At 37.2% G+C, this 14,268-nt stretch overlaps 2 protein-coding genes across 6 annotated transcripts in view; one reads left to right on the top strand and one right to left on the bottom strand.

Moving 5' to 3' along the window:
* The window catches only part of LOC127625016 (zinc finger protein 501-like), a 617,707-nt gene that overhangs the window by 208,113 nt on the left and 395,326 nt on the right, over window positions 1–14,268 (bottom strand). The gene's annotated exons all lie outside the window — the stretch shown is intronic.
* The window catches only part of LOC127624989 (gastrula zinc finger protein XlCGF57.1-like), a 112,290-nt gene that overhangs the window by 87,298 nt on the left and 10,724 nt on the right, over window positions 1–14,268 (top strand). The window contains exon 1 of one of the 4 annotated variants that reach the window (XM_052099993.1): window positions 3,151–3,201. The exons of the other annotated variants lie outside the window; for them this stretch is intronic. The gene's annotated coding sequence lies outside the window, so the exon portion shown is untranslated. Of the gene's footprint in view, window positions 1–3,150; window positions 3,202–14,268 lie in introns of those variants that run through there. 4 annotated transcript variants of the gene reach the window in all.

Consider the following 14,268-nt stretch of genomic DNA (forward strand, 5'->3'; position numbering starts at 1 on the left):
AAAGCCTCGAAGATCAGCCAAGAAATCTTTCACCTGCTCTCAGTGTGGAACATGTTTCCCATGTAAAAGCAAACTTAATATACACATGACAGTTCATATTGGAGAGAGACCTTACACGTGCCATCAGTGTGGAAAAAGTTTTGCATATGCACCCAGTCTCAAGAGTCATCTCTTTTGTCACTCTGGAGAAAAGTCATTTAAATGTGATCAGTGTGGTAAAACATTTGTTCTGGCACAGTACCTAAAACAACATCTGAAAATTCACAGAAATGAGAAGCCTTACAAGTGTTCATTTTGTGGAAAGAGTTTTACACGCCTGTTCTATTTGAAACAGCACCAAAAAATACATACCGGTGTGGCGGCTCATATGTGCTTTGAATGTGGGAAGATCTTTATTACAGCTGGCAACTTGAAACTACACCAAAGTATTCATACTGGAGAGAAACCATACAAGTGCTCATATTGTGGAAAGAGTTTCACTCGGTCAGTAAACCTGAAAACACATGAGAGAATTCATACTGGAGAATAACCTTACAAGTGCTCATATTGTTGAAAGAGTTTCACTCAGTCAGTAAACCTGAAATCACATGAGAGAATTCATACAGGAGAGAAACCATTCAATTGCTCACACCGTGGAAAGAGTTTCACTCAGTCAGAAATCCTGAAAACACATGAGAGACACCATACCACTCAGGGCCTGAAATTCATTTCTGAAAATGGGTAAGGGGGGAATTCCCTAAGGCCTCAATATACTACTTACGAAATTAATGAACGAACGGGAGCGCTGCTAAACCACCTTACTGCCATTTGGTCCACGTCATTGGTAGGTGTGACCTGGAGCTCCAGCTACCTTGAGGCTGATGGGTAATTTTTATGTTGTTCAGTGAGTCAAAATCAGTCAACATGCACACATTGATGTGCAGAGTTATTAGCAAGCTGGTGCAAGTGTACCTACATCTGTACGACCGTTCACTTTGAGACATTTTCCAAGACCAAGTCACTTTTCTCAATTCCTGTGTCATTCAGAGAACCAGGGTCCGAAATCAACTTTTCCATAAAGGAGCAATATTTGATTTCCTTTCTGATTTTTTTACCTTTACAAGGGCAATTCTTTCTATTCTAACTTTATAAAATGGCCGTGCCATCCTTTTTATGTTATTTAAACAATTATTTCAATATGAACATTTTCAATAATTACAAAATTGCATGATCCGTACATTACGTATGTTGTTACTGAAACTTTATCTCATTCATATGTTTCCAAATATTTTGGCTAATAAATTAACAGCTTACAAAATTAAGGCAGCGACATAGAGGAGGAGGTGACTCCATTTCTTCATCTTTTTTAACAACTCTTTTATTAAGAAAGTCAATGTGAGCCCACTTTGGACAGATTCAGTCACAATGAAGATTAATTTGTTTATAGAATACTTGAGATGTAATTAAATGTCAAATGTGATTGAAATTAACAAGAACTTATACTCCCTTTTCTGAAGTGTTATCTTAATTTATTACTCGAAAATGTATCATGCTGTCTCAAAAGTACAATGCATCCATAAAGTATTCACAGCGCTTCACTTTTTCCACATTTTGTTATGTTACAGCCTTATTCCAAAATGGATTAAAATCATTATTTTCCTCAAAATTCTACAAACAATACCACATAATGACAATGTGAAAGGAGTTTGTTTGAAATCTTTGCAAATTTAATACAAATAAAACACGAAAAAAAAAAAATCACACGTACATAAGAATTCACAGCTTGACACTCACAATTGAGCTCAGGTGCGTCCTGTTTCCACTGATCATATCACACACAATATTATACTTTTTAACCTCACAAATCTTCTTTACTCCAGCATTTCCAGTCTCACGCCGCAGATTTGCATTCAAAAGTGAACAAACTGTGTACATTGTGCTTTAACTTTTAATGGGAAGGTTTTAATACTGTACATTTTTTTAATGCAGAACACATTGGAAAGTGCCCCACACTCTTCACTCTGAAGACAGGGCTTTGTGTTTTTATATTTAGCCCTTCTAATAAATGAAGGGATATGCATGCAGATTTCAGATATAAAATCGGTGATTATATGAGCAATGTTTACTCACTGAAATGAGATGATTTCCTATTAAATAATTGTTTGGATATAGCAATATTGTGGCACATTGACTTCACTGTTATTTCTATATTATAAATTGGACATATTGACTGTGGAATGTTGTTGTGATGACATCACAATCAGCTCAGTTTGTGGCCTTCCCACTTCAAAACTGGTTCCAGGACCGGTAGTTGATTTTCTCAGAAGCGGAGGCAACTGAGGTTCATCACCCGGATTGAGGCGTGTAATTGTGACACCATTAAAGGGTAACTAAACCCTAAACCAACTTTTTTTAGTTAATGATCTGTAAGAATGGGGCTTTATTAGTACTGGTCATTGATTCAAGTAATTTTTTTGACATTTGTGTATAAAGTGTTTTAATTCTACAATATATAGTGTAAAAACGTCTGAGTGCTGCCCTCTTCAGGTTGAACGGTGGCTACTGCAGTTGAATTTTCCTATTGGCTGTTTGCGGTACTTCGTGACGTAAGCGGTGACAGCTGACGTAAGCAGGTCCCAGCTCACCACGCCAGATTCATGTACATGTCGTCTTGCGACCGTGTGAGGAATAATAATAACATAGAGTCTGACAGCAGCTGTCAATTAATCCGTCACTATGAGTCTCAGGTGCCCCCCGCTCAGCCCCGCACTCGGTTCGTTCCCTCTATCCCCGCCGAAAGATCTGCCCACTTTTCCAGCATTTTCAAATATTTCTAGTGGGTGGAGTCAGACTCTGAGCAGGTGTTTAGTTACCCTTTAAAGAGTGTTGGGAATTGGGCATGTCAAATTGGGGAGAAAAGGGGATACAATTGCATATTGAATCACCTGTTGACTTGTTTTTGCATCATCATCTTTGTTTTATTATTAAATATCTGCTATAAGTCTATTTGCTGTAAAAATAAAGGTATTGGAAATGTCACTCCTGCCCCTTTAAGAGTTAGTTTCCTTCGGGATGTTCAACTCCTCTCTCAGTCGCTTTTCAACTATTTCGACGCATCAACACTCCAGTCCAGCAGGAGGCGGAAATTCACCAGAAGTTGCAGAAAACACAAGAAGAAGAAGAAGACCTGAGATCCACAACACCGTTTGAGCGCTAAAATCGGTACGTGTTTTGTGTGTTTTACATTGACAGATTTAGATTTTTCTGTGCATGTCGTTTTTATCTCTTTGGTGTTTTAATGACTTTAAAAGAAGCTCATTATCGTTTGATGTAGTTTGTTTTGTTACTGGTCACATGTAGGGCTGAAACGTTTAGTCGACAACGTGGTTCGTTCTCATTTAACGTAACATGAGATCACATTAAACTAATGATGGCGCGTGAGAGCAGCACTGCAGTTAGCGCAAAATGAAGTTTTGACTGATGAGAGGAAGAATTACACAGATCACAGTCCAGATGCACTCCAAACTTTCCAAACAGCTTCAGGTGACGTGGATTGCAAAGTGTCTAGGAATTATATATATACAAAAAGTACATTCAGAAACACTCTCTCTGGAGCTCTTTAAAGGAAACACCCCGGCGTTAAATCTTAAATGCAGTTCTAGATTTATTAAAGTTCAAATAATACGGCAGCAGATCATGTAAATAACTTCAAACTCAGACTACCATCTTAAACAATTAAGCTGTTAATAACACATTTGTAGAATGCACTTTGCTTAACCTATCCATCTAAAAAGCATCATGCTTAAACAGTGCAACAAAGGTTCTACTCCACTAAAGGAAGACATAAAGTAGCCCACAACATGACTCCGTTGTGCAATACTGCTGCTTCACTTTTATTAAAATTTTCCAAACTGAACTTGTTGCAGCATTTTTAATTAGTCAGCACAATTCAAATATTCAAAATGAAAGTTAAAATGCATATTTAAAGAATTATAATTCCAGTCAAATACTGGATGTATCTCAACACTCAATGTAGTCATACCTCTATTGTAAACCATAACGTAAATAAAATCAATAAAAACATAAAACAAATAATAGTATCTCCATTATAAAATGTACAGTAGAACAAAGTTTTGCAAATTAAAGCTTGAGTCTATCCACTGTGCAGTCAGGCTTAGTAATGACATAGGACACACGTCTGAGCTCCAGATGTCAGTTGTGAAGCTAATCATGGCAACATTTCCTAAACATCTCAAAATGAATTCGCACACTTCCTTGTACTTATTTGGGACAGCCGTGTCGGAGATGCCGGTCCAAATACTCCATAAAGCATCGAAAACCCATATTCTCAACAACAGAATGGGGTTGGTCATCCAGCACAATAAAGTCAGTCACTTTCTCCGTTATCAGCTTTGCTTTGTTCTTATTCTTCTTCTTCTTCTATTTAAATGGCGGTTGGCAAACCAACTTAAAGGTGCATTGTCCGCCACCTACTGGATTGGAGTATGGAGCACTACTTGGTGGAATACACTTGTTTATAAAATATATCTATATATATATATATAATTATCTTTTTTACCAGATCAGTATCATTTAAAAATGTTAATACATTCTCATCTATTATATAATCTGTTCCTTCTCCTAATATTTCCTTAAGTGAGTAATTGCTTACACCCCTATCCTTTAGTGACTGGATTAATTCAAGTCTTTCTCTATTGTATGCTATACATTATAGTAATATATGATTTACTGTTTCTGGATCTCCACATTTATCACAATTACCACTTTCATGTTTACCTATTTTATGTAAACTTTGATTTAATGTTGTGTGTCCAATACGTAATCTTGTCATTATCATATCCTTTTTCCTATTATTAACAGTTGTTCTTTCCACCCCCACATTTCTTATACTATACAGATGTCTTCCTCTTGTTTCATTGTCCCATATCCTCTGCCACCTCTTTTTTACTTCAGTCCCAATCAGCCCCTTCATTTCCACTTTACTCATCTTTACTCTAATGTTGATCTCAGGATCTTGCAATGACTTCTTTGCCAGTTTATCAACTTCCTCATTCCCCTTTACTCCGACATGGGCTGGCACCCACAAAAACTCACCCTTACACCTACGTGCTTTATGCTATATAATTTCTGTAATATTTCATTTAAAATATCTTGTCTTGCTAAAGATGTTCCACTTTCTAAACTTTGCAAAGCTGATTGTGAGTCTGTACATATCACACTACTATTAGGCTGCTTTTCTTCTATCCATTGTAAGGCTAATGATATGGCTATCAGTTCTGTTGTAAAAACAAATATATGATCGGTTACTCTTTTTGATATTTTAATATTGTACTGAGGAATATATACTGCAGCGGCTGCTCTACCTGTTTTTGGATCTTTTGATCCATCTGTGAATATTTGAGTCATGTTGTTGTATGTTTGATTTATGTATTGTTGAACGATTACTTTTAATGGCAAATTATGTTCTTTCTTGTGTATCTCCTTGTGTATGAATAAGTCTATTTCTGGCATTGGATATAACCAAGGGGGTATAGATAAAATTATAAAATCTCGGTTATACCCATTTCCTGTGCCTCCTGATTTGCTACCCAGCCAAAACTATTTATTCTCCCATACTCATACTCCCAACAGTTTCCCAGTACCTTTTTAACTGGGTGTCTTTCATCATGTCCTTTTATATTAAACCAGTATCTCTTTCTTAGCTTTCTCCTACGGACTTCTAGTGGCATTTCTCCCATCTCTACTTGGATTGATGGTACTGGAGATGTTCTAAATGCTCCACAGCTGATCCTTAGAGCTTGAGTCTGAATTACCTTGATCTTTTTGAGCCATGTTTCTGATGCAGAACAGTATATCAAACTACCATAATCTATTGCCGGTCTTATTAATGAGCTATATATTCTTCTTAAAGACTGTCTACTTGCTCCCCACTCAACCCCAGCCAAGCACTTCATTACATTTATTCCTTTTTTACATTTGTCTACAAGCTTTTGAATGTGAATACCAAATGTTAATTTAGAGTCCATCCACATACCTAAAAGTCTTAACATTTTAACTTGTTCCAATTCCTGACCATACATTTTTATACTTTAATGTTTTTTCTTCTTTTTGTGAAACATATTACCTGTGTTTTTGCAATTGAGAACCGGAAACCCCACTCATTTGCCCAGTTTTCTACTTTATTTACTGCCCCCTGCAGACTTTTAACTACAAATATTTCATTTCTTCCCCTTTTCCATATTGCGCCATCATCTGCATACAGTGATCTCCCTATTCCTGTGTCAATTTGTGTGTAAATATCATTAATCATAATGTTAAAAAGTATTGGACTACATACGCTACCTTGGGGAGTTCCATTTTCTATAGAGTATATTTGAGAATATGTTGTCCCAATTCTAACTTGTATTGTCCTATTCAATAAGAAATCCTTGATCCAATCATACATCTTTCCTGTAATTCCCATTTTATCAAGTTTCATTAATAAACCCTCTTTCCACAACATATCGTAAGCCTTCTCTATATCGAAGAACACTCCAAATACTACCTCTTTATTTACTTGAGCCTTCCTTATTGCTGCTTCCAGACTTACTACAGAATCCATAGTACTGCGCCCCTTCCTAAAACCACTCTGGTATTGTGAAAATAGCCTTGCCTTGCCTTTTTCTCAATAAAATATACTAACCTTGACATTACCATTCTCTCCATAAGCTTACATAAGTTTGATGTCAATGCTATTGGCCTATAGCTGCTTGGTTGAGCTTTGTCTTTCCCTGGTTTAGCAATTGGCACTATGACCCCATGTTTCCACTCAGAAGGAAGATTCCCTGTTTCCCATACTTTATTAAACAATCCAAGAATTATCTTTAATGATGTTTCTGATAAATTTTTTATCAAATCTACACAAATTTCATCCTTTCCTGGAGAAGTTTTCCTTACCCCTGAGAGTGCTCTCTTCATTTCATACATTGTAATCTCAGCCTCTATTACACTACCCGAATGCCCTCTTTTTTCTAACATTTTAGGGTTTTCTCTAATGCGTTGTCTCCTATATTTTCTCATTTCCTCAGGAATATTATCATTACTATGCACCTTCATAAATGTTTCTGCTAATACTTCTACTTTTTCTTTATCTGAAACTGCTGATTTTTCTTTATCTGTTAAAACTGGTATGCTACTATATCTCTGAATTCCTCTCATCTTTCTAATCATCCCCCATATTTCGTTTATTTTAACATCTTCACCAATACTTTCACAAAATTCCCTCCAATATTTCCTCTTTGCTATTCTTATTACACGCCTCACTTTTGCTTGTGCCTTTTTATAGTTTATTAAATCATTAAAATTAATACTTCTTACTTTCCTAAGAGCTTTATTTCTTATATAAACTGCCTCACTACATTCCTCATTCCACCAAGGAACCACCTTTTTTCTATTCCCTGATTCCTATTTTCCTATTCCTGCTCTCCGTATTGCATTACAGATATTTTTATTCAACTCATCTACATCCTCTATTACGCCCAAAACCCCCTCCAAATATTCTTCACAAATCTCCTTAAATTGCTCCCAATTTGCCTTGTTAAATGCCCATCTTTGTATTCTCTCTACCTTTTCTTTTTGAATATCTATTCCTATTTTACATAATATTGGAAAATGGTCGCTACCTATGTTATTGTGAGTTATTACTTTCCAAGTACTTTTCCTTGCTAAATTATCTGATACCAAAGTTAAATCGATAGCTGACATCTTTCCACTTCCTATATCAATTCTGGTGCCTGACCCATCATTTATACACACTAATCCTCTTAAATCTAACATTTCTTCCACTACCAATCCATTATGATCTGTATTTTCACTCCCCCACAATGTATTATGAGAATTAAAATCTCCACACCATACCATCTTTTGTTTACCATTGTCATCTATTTTTTCCAAATCTCCTATATTTAGTTTCTTACATGGATTATAAAGATTTACTATTTTTATACTTTCTGTTCCTTCCCATATTTCAACTACCATTACCTCATGTTCCTGATTAATCTCAACTATCCTGTGTCCTATATCTTGTTTTATGAAAGTTACTATCCCCCCTCCATTTCCACCTGGTCTGTCTCTACGTATTGCAATATATCCTTTTAATGTAAAATTAAGACATGATTTCAACCAAGACTCCTGAACACATATTATATCTGGGCATCTTTCTTGTTTTAATATAAAGTTCTTAAATGCCTGTCCATTTGCAATCAAACTTCTTGCGTTCCATTGCAATATTAATAACACCATTATGAACCACCACATGTTGTCTGGGTGTTTCCTACCTGTACTTTTAGTTTTTCATTTATCATCTCCACATTGATTCCCTCTATTTCCAAATACTTTTCTGCTGCTCTCACTATGATTTTAATTCTCTCTGTCCGACTTTCCGTTTGTGCTGAGCAATTTACCACTTCAACTATAAATGCTACAAAAGACACTTTATCAATCTCCAGTGTATCCTTCTCAGTCTCTTCTATGCCTTTATTCATTCTCTGAGGTACAACTCTCTCAATTTCTTTTGTTTTTGTTTCCTGTTCCAGTCTCTTCAGGGCCTCAGCATATGTTAACCTATCTTCCACTCTAACATTTTGTACTTTCAAGACTTTTTGTCTCGCTTGGCATCCTCCGTACCCTGCGCTGTGCTCTCCCCCACAGTTACAACATTTGGGATTTACTCCTTGTTCACATTTACCGTAATCATGCTCTCCTCCACATCTTGCACATCTTTGCTTCCCTCTACAAACTGCTGCAACATGAACAAATCTTTGACATTTAAAACATCTTAACGGGGGAGGTACATAGGGTCTAACCATATAGCTCATGTACCCTAAATATATAATTTCAGGTAATTTATCCTCATCAAAATGTATCATCACAGATAGACTATCCTTCCTTTCTTTGTCTTTGACATACTGAAGTCTTCTCACTTCACTTCTGCTCCCGAAATATTCTTTTTGATTCTTTCTGTTGTCATGTCAATCAGAATTCATGTTATTACCCCTCTTACCCATTTCTTCTCTTCTGGAATTGAACTTACTTTTTTCCCCAGTAACATCTTCATTCCTAGTGCCTTTTTCTGTTGCTTGTTATCTTTACAAAATAATAACAATTTACCACCCCTCAACATTTTTGCATTGTCAATCTGCCCTATCTCGTCATTAATCACTTTAGTTAATTTCAGCGGATTTATTGCAGATTCAAATTCGGATGCAAATTTTATCATTACCTTGTATTCCTCCTTTTTCCTTCTTAATTGATGTCTTCCGTTTTCACTATCAGAATCCGAAATCTGACCCCAGTTTTTCTTTCTATTTCGATTTTCAACTACATTCCATTCATTACCTCCATTCTCCACGCCTGACACTTCTTCCTCCATTTCCGGATCGCTTCCGGAATCAACTAAACTTCCTACCATGCGCACTCCACTCTCAATCCAGCTGTTGCCAAAAACCGCCCGCTTTGCTTTGTTGCTTTTTGGGGGGAGTTTTTCACGCTTCTGAATTGTTACCAGCAATGTTTGTTGTTGCGGCACACATTTCTTCTTGGCACTCGTTGCCTAGATAAATTCAGCATACTCCTTTCCATGATGCTTCTACAAGTGTTTAAGTTCCTGGTGTTGAAGTTTCCAACGCTGCTACCACCTCTCAAAATGCTTAAGTTACATAAATTTCCCTCGGCTTTGTTTTTTTCTTGAGTTTAAAATAACTCCACACAGCTGACATGCTGATAGTGCTGACAGGTCTCACCTATCTATCACTCACGTTCTAGCTACTGTTCACGTGACACCAGTGTTGCCAAGTCCGAGTTTTTCCTCCTCCTGAAAGGGCTAGTTTTGAGCAGTAAATGCGTGGGATTTTGTTGTGAAAATCTGGCAACCCTGCGTGATGCATGCTGCTCATCTCTCTTCACGGCATGTTGCTCAGGTGTTAAGCATTTGTATGACAGTTTAAGTCCGTGAACGTATCGGATCGGAATATACTCCCCCGGCTCCTACAATATCCGATCCAGTGATTTTGGCCAGTATCGGACTGAATATCGGATAGGCGCACCCCTATTATTAAATAAAGTCCACTGGAAATGTCATTAAATAAAGTCCACTGGAAATTAGGTTTTTGCTCTTTAATGCGTTTTAAAAACCGCATCATGCTTTCCTAACAGTGAGGAGCAATCTCACTGTAACAATAACCCGAAACTGTCATTTAAACATACTTGTGTTAAAGATTATTACCTGTAAAATTGTGTCTAATTAACTCATATATCCACAAAAAAACCCTGTACCTATGTACATTTTTTTTTTTTTTAAAGAGGCCCTATAATGTTTTGTTGATTTTACCTTTACTTTAGTGTGTAATATAGCTCTTTGCGCATGTAAAATGTCCATTGAATATTCTTGCTTTAGTGATTTTACATTGAAAATGAAATAAATTTTTTTAAAAACAAAAAACTTAAATCAAATACATTTCTAAATTCAAACTGCACTCCAAACTAAATGAAAAAGCAATTAAAATAATGAAGTGATCAAAACAATAATATATATACACTCACCTAAAGGATTATTAGGAACACCTGTTCAATTTCTCATTAATGCAATTATCTAATCAACCAATCACATGGCAGTTGCTTCAATGGATTTAGGGGTGTGGTCCTGGTCAAGACAATCTCCTGAACTCCAAACTGAATGTCAGAATGGGAAAGAAAGGTGATTTAAGCAATTTTCAGCGTGGCATGGTTGTTGGTGCCAGACGGGCCGGTCTGAGTATTTCACAATCTGCTCAGTTACTGGGATTTTCATGCACAACCATTTCTAGGGTTTACAAAGAATGGTGTGAAATGAGAAAAACATCCAGTATGCGGCAGTCCTGTGGGTGAAAATGCCTTGTTGATGCTAGAGGTCAGAGGAGAATGGGCCGACTGATTCAAGCTGATAGAAGAGCAACTTTGCCTGAAATAACCACTCGTTACAACCGAGGTATGCAGCAAAGCATTTGTGAAGCCACAACACGCACAACCTTGAGGCGGATGGTCTACAACGAGGCGGATGGTCTACAACAGCAGAAGACCCCACCGGGTACCACTCATCTCCACTACAAATAGGAAAAAGAGGCTACAATTTGCAAGAGCTCACCAAAATTGGACAGTTGAAGACTGGAAAAATGTTGCCTGGTCTGATGAGTCTCGATTTCTGTTGAGACATTCAGATGGTAGAGTCAGAATTTGGCGTAAACAGAATGAGAACATGGATCCATCATGCCTTGTTACCACTGTGCAGGCTGGTGGTGATGGTGTGGGGGATGTTTTCTTGGCACACTTTAGGCCCCTTAGTGCCAATTGGGCATCGTTTAAATGCCACGGCCTACCTGAGCATTGTTTCTGACCATGTCCATCCCTTTATGGCCACCATGTACCCATCCTCTGATGGCTACTTCCAGCAGGATAATGCACCATGTCACAAAGCTCGAATCATTTCAAATTGGTTTCTTGAACATGACAATGAGTTCACTGTACTAAAATGGCCCCCACAGTCACCAGATCTCAGCCCAAAAGAGCATCTTTGGGATGTGGTGGAACGGGAGCTTCGTGCCCTGGATGTGCATCCCACAAATCTCCATCAACTGCAAGATGCTATCCTATCAGTGTGGGCCAACATTTCTAAAGAATGCTTTCAGCACCTTGTTGAACCAATGCCACGTAGAATTAAGGCAGTTCTGAAGGCGAAAGGGGGTCAAACACAGTATTAGTATGGTGTTCCTAATAATCCTTTAGGTGAGTGTGTGTGTATATATATATATATATATATATATATATATAATCATTAAAAAAAATGTGATGCGGATACCTTGACTTCGATACCGGTTCCTAAACGATACTTTTTCCGTAACCAATTTTATGAAATCTATTTTAACAAGATTACGTACATTACACATTACCTAAAAAAAACTTTGGTTTTATTTTTTTCAGTTTGTTGACTTTTTTTTTTATAGACTCAAAGAATCTCCTGATCCTTCTGGTCTCCTCATGCAAGGGTTGGCAGGGCCAGAAGCTATAACATTAATGTAAAGAGGAAAAAACAACAACAAGAAAGCTAAACTGTTAATTCAGCCAGCCCTAATAACAAATATGGTTTATTAAGATTGTTAGTTTAATGTGAGTTAAACTTGATCAGTTACTGTCAACCTTAAATCATTTTTAGCATTGATTTAGCTAGCTATCTACAGCCATACATCCAAACAATATCTAATGTTACGTAGGTCCCAGTTTATAGGACTATGTCACTGCACACAGAAACGTTAAGTTAACATGTACACAAGCATGTACCACTACAAGTTAGCCGAATTATTTTGTTGGTTTGTTTGCTAAACATTAACTTTACCTGTCGGAGTCTCAGTCATAGCGGCGCTGCATTCATCAGTAGTTTTGGAGGACTCGGGTGGTGGGCATGTTGGAGGAGGACTCGTGTGGTTGGCATGTTGAAGGAAGCTCTGTGGCATGAGGACGATGAGAGGATGACTGCGCCGGCTCGGTCTTATTGCAGTTGAAGACGGAGCAACTTTCTGCTCATAAGTTTATTCCGTGCACTGTCAAGTGTTTCATCAGATTTGTCATGTTGCCGGTCTTGGCAGCAATTATCTTGTCGCGAATATTGAATCACGTGCTGTTGGCATCGAGCCTGATGAAATTTTGCCACACTTTTGATCTTTTCCACATCTTTCACATGTATGGGGTTTGAGACGCATACACACTACAGCCTCATGTGTGAACCGCATCTCCGGACATAACCGGCATACAAATATTGTTTTTCCTTGATGTCTAAACACAGCCAATCACCAGCACTTTTAGACACCCAGCATGCTACATGCTTATCGCTGACGTTGATGAGATGAAACTCTTGGGTATCAAAATTTGGTACCGAACTACAAGATATTTTTCAATACTCGATTGTTTAGAGGGAATTCAGTCTGTGCCTAAAATGTATCAAACTCAATATATATATATATATATATTTACCATCAGGCAAGAAGAATCCGTCTAAACATGCATGTGGAAAATGACATACACAAATTAAGACATAAAAAAATTCTAAATGTAAACATAATAATTATAATGATGATAATAATCACTGAAATATAAACCATGGTTCGAGGTGAACTTCTTTTATTTTTTTATTATTATTTTATATATTTTGTAATTTTTTTACAGGCTGCAGAGTTGCGTTCACAATGAACTGCTCTGTGGAAATGAAGTGAACTGATCTCAACGTACCTCCTGACTTAGATATCTGAGGTCATTTACAGCATTCTCATAGATGATACTGTTCTTGCAACAAAAAAAATCAGAATACAGAAACAAAGAAAGAGTAAGAACCCTTTACATGGCGGGTGTTCCACAAGACTGCACACCTCCATACAAGCAGACATGGGCATAGATTCTTTTCTGTCATCTGTTCTTAATAATATAATAAAGAGTGTTTCATTAAGTGTGTGTGTCTACTGGAAAATTATATGTAATATTAATTTGATAATAGCTGTCGTGGAAAATGAATCTCTCTAAGTTGTAAGAAAACATTCAGAGTCTTGAGTTCCAGATGCCAAAGTTGTAGTTTATTGAACACCAACAAACATGAGACCGGTCAGCTGTCCGTTCTGACTCTCTTAGTCCAAAACCTCCTCTTCTATACAGTTTGTTATCTGGCATTACCTAATTTCTGTGCCCCTTCATTATTTTTGTAACCAATGGATACTATTTGCAACCATCGTCCACAGAGCCTTTTGATATCTTTTTACTGGTAGAAACTTGGCTTTAGTCTATCTTCAAGGTCCTTAGCCTCATTATTTTGTTACAGCTGGGTGCTCTTTGTGGCCTCTGCAGCATCAACACTTTTAGTAACCTCATATGCTCTCTCCTGGGTCACACAAAGGCCAGGAAACTCATATAAGTACTTTGATATAAAAACATACTAGAATATTGAAAAATATACTATATAGCCTAATAATAATTTAATTCATGGGAAAAGAAGCTTGACACAGTCAAAGGTATCAGCTATATGCGATCACTCTGACCATCGTCGATTCCTGAGATCATAAACTGTCGGCACAACCCCAATGTGCATTTTTCTCTAAATTAACAATATGTTCAGACAGTGTCCTTGCTGGTTTTCCTGACACATAATCATTACATCTTTTGCCGGTGTCACTGCTGCTCGCTTCATGCGTGCGCTTGTAAAATAAATATTTTAAA

This window comes from Xyrauchen texanus, chromosome 31 (genome assembly GCF_025860055.1).
Source record: "Xyrauchen texanus isolate HMW12.3.18 chromosome 31, RBS_HiC_50CHRs, whole genome shotgun sequence".
NCBI classification, from domain to species: domain Eukaryota; kingdom Metazoa; phylum Chordata; class Actinopteri; order Cypriniformes; family Catostomidae; genus Xyrauchen; species Xyrauchen texanus.